The following is a 3,453-nucleotide window of genomic DNA, read 5'->3' as shown; positions in this document are numbered from 1 at the left end:
CTTCTGGTGTTCACCTGAGTAACCTAACTCTCACATATGGCTCCAAGAAGCTGTAGAATGCACAGTGGCCACACTATTTTGGCTGATAGGCTAAACCAGATTGAAGGTTACCAAGGGGTCTCAAACCAATTGTGTGTTGGGAGTTGTCTACCCCAAGCATGTGAAGACTTCTCCTGGTGGAACAGGCAGATGAGAACAATTTGTTTCAACAGCCATGAAGGCATTTGAAGCAGGTGCTGTGGAGTGCTTAGAGTTGGTGAGACATTGAAGACGCCAAGGTCATACACTGCATCTCAAGCCATCACCAGTTGTCTTGACTTTTGTCTTGCCACTGGATTCTGAAGACTCTGGAAGAGAGTGAGACTGACGACTTCATGCAACTCAGCCTCACTTAAATCTAATTTATGCATGAGTTAAAGAACATCACCCATATTATTTCACTATTTTTACCACCTTAAAGTCCTATGGCAACAGGCAATTGATGAAGCAGCAGGTTCGGATACACTAGGAACTGTAGTCATAACACTGAACACAAGTGGCCCAGGCCATAGACTCATTTTCTCACTGGACCGAAGCAGCAGTAGGATTCGCCAGCCCCCTTGGTATCTGAGCAGCCTTTTTAAGGACCTTACTGCTCACTCTTCTGGTGTGAAGAAGAGGCTAGAAAAGGTGCCCTAAAATTTTCTGATTCACACAACCCTGGCTTAGTTGTTATGACAGGCAGGGATCCCATCCTGAAGTTGAAACACAAAAAATGTACAAAACCTTTTGTGAAGATGATTCCAGTCACCACTGGTACATTGAATGCGCACAACCTTACAGACAACATGAAATCCAGTAGACCTGAAAGACAAACTGCTCTTGTTGTGAGAGAATTCAGCAGGAATTATATTCAAATAGTAACCCTGAGTGAAACAAGGCTGGTGGCTGCAGTGAAGGGAAGCACCATGAAGCTGGCATAGATTCTGCAATCAAAACTAATCTAATTGACAAGCTTGTATGCCTCCCAAAAAGAGTAAATGACAGACTCATGACAATTTGCTTGCCCCTTGCAGGGAAGCACCACACCATCATCAGTACCTATGCTCTCGCCATGATGATCCCTGATGAAGTCAAAGAAAAAAAATTTTTAAGAAGACCCCAAAACTCTCATCATCAATGTGCTGAAGGAGGATAACCCTATAATTCTGGGTGAATTTAATGCCAGAGTAGGCACAGATTATCAGACATGGCAAAGAGTCCTTGGTAAGAATGGAGTCAGAAACAGCAACAGCGAGTTACTTACTATTGAAGATTTGTACATCTCATGATTTTCTCATCAGCAACACTGTCTTCTACTTACCTAAACACAATAAAATTTCATGGATTCACTCTCACAGCAATCATATAACAAAACTTATTCAGCCATCCCCCAATTCATGGGCTTCCCCTCAATTTCCAATTCTTTGCCACCATAAAGAGAGCTGCTATAAATATTTTAGAACATATGGGTTCTTTCCCACCTCCACCCCTTGTTTACCTTGGAAAACATACCTAGTAGTGGTATTGTTAGGTCGAAGGGTATACACAGTTTTATAATTCTATGGGCATAATTCCAAATTGCTCTCCAAAATGGTTGCATTAGTTCACAATTCTACCAACAGTGTATTAGGGCCTGATTTTTCCACATTCCCTACAGCATTTGTTATTTTCCTTTTCTGACATGTTAGCCAATTTGATAGGTGTGAGATGGTGCTCAGAGGTTTTTTTTGAATTTGGATTTTTAATCAATAGTGATTTAGAGCATTTTTATATATAACTATAGATAGCTTTGATTTATTCTTCCAAAACTGCCCATTCATATCCTCTGACCATTTATAAATGGGGGAATGATTTATAGTCTTATAAATTTGACTTAGTTCTCTATATATTTGAGATACGATGCCTCTATCAGAAACACTTGCTGTGAAAATTGCTTTCCAACTTTCTGCTTTCCTTCTAATCTTGGCTACATTGGTTTTATTAGTACAAAATCTTTTTTAATTATTATTTACTTATTTAGTATTTTTAGTTTTCAGCATTGATTTCCATAAGAGTTTGAATTACAAATTTTCTCCCCATTTCTACCCTCCTCCCACTCCAAGATAGCATATGTTCTGATTGCCCCATTCCCCAGTGAGCCCTCCCTACTGTCACCCCACTTCCCCCCATCCCCTTTTCCCTTACTTTCTTGTAGGGCAAGACAGATTTCTATGCCCCATTGCTTGTATATCTTATTTCCTAGTTACATGAAAACCTTTTTTTTGAACATCTGCTTTTAAAACGTTGAGTTCCAAATTCTCTCCCCTCTTCCCTCCCCACCCACCCTCCCTAAGAAGGCAAGCAATTCAACATAGGCCACATGTGCATCACTATGCAAAAACCTTCCACAATGTTGTGAAAGACTAACTATATTTTCCTCCTTCCTATCCTATCCCCCTTTATTTAATTTTCTCCCTTGACCCTGTCCCTTTTTGAAAGTGTTTGCTTTTGATTACCTCCTGCCCTCCCTTCTATTGTCCTCCTTTTTTCATCTCCTTCCTCCTTCTATCCTGTGGGGTAAGATACCCAATTGAGAGAGTTATTCCCTCCTCAGGTCAAATCCGATGAGAGCAAGATTCACTCATTCCCCCTCACCTGCCCCCTCTTCCCTTCCAAGGAACTGCTTTTTCTTGCCACTTTTATGTGAGATAATTTACTCCATTCTATCTCTCCCTTTCTCCCTCTATCAATATATTCCTCTCTCATCCTTTAATTTGATTTTATTTTTTTAGATATCATCCCTTCATATTCAACTCAAACTGTGTCTTCTGTCTATATATATATTCCCTTCAGCTACCCTAATACTGAGAAAGGTTTCATGAATTATACACATCATCTTTCCATGTAGGAATGTAAAATAAACAGTTCAAATTTAATAAGTCCCTTATGATTTCTCTTTCTTGTTTACTTTTTCATGCTTCTCTTGATTCTTGGGTTTGAAAGTCAAATTTTCTATTCAGCTCCAGTCTTTTCTTTTTCTTTTTTTTTTTTTGCTTTTTGGCAGGGCAATCGGGGTTAAGTGACTTGCCTAAGGTCACACAGCTAGTACATGTGTCAAGTGTCTGAGGCCAGATTTAAACTCAGGTCCTCTTGACTCCAGGGCCGGTGCTCTACTCACTACGCCACCTAGCTGCCCCATGCTTCAGTCTTTTCACTGAGAAAGCTTGAAAGTCCTGTCTTTTATTGAAAATCCATATTTTGCCTTGGAGCATTATACTCAATTTTGTTGTGTAGGTGATTTTTGGTTTTAATCCTAGTTCCTTTGACCTCCAGAATATCATATTCCAAGCCCTTCAATCCCTTAATGTAGAAGCTGCTAGATCTTGTATTATCCTGATTGTGTTTCCACAATACTCAAATTGTTTCTTTCTGGCTGCTTGCAGTATTTTCTCC

Source organism: Trichosurus vulpecula, chromosome 3 (assembly GCF_011100635.1).
Source record: "Trichosurus vulpecula isolate mTriVul1 chromosome 3, mTriVul1.pri, whole genome shotgun sequence".
Taxonomy (NCBI): domain Eukaryota; kingdom Metazoa; phylum Chordata; class Mammalia; order Diprotodontia; family Phalangeridae; genus Trichosurus; species Trichosurus vulpecula.
The sequence above is the reverse complement of the archived record's forward strand: the minus strand, read 5'-3'. Positions refer to the sequence as shown.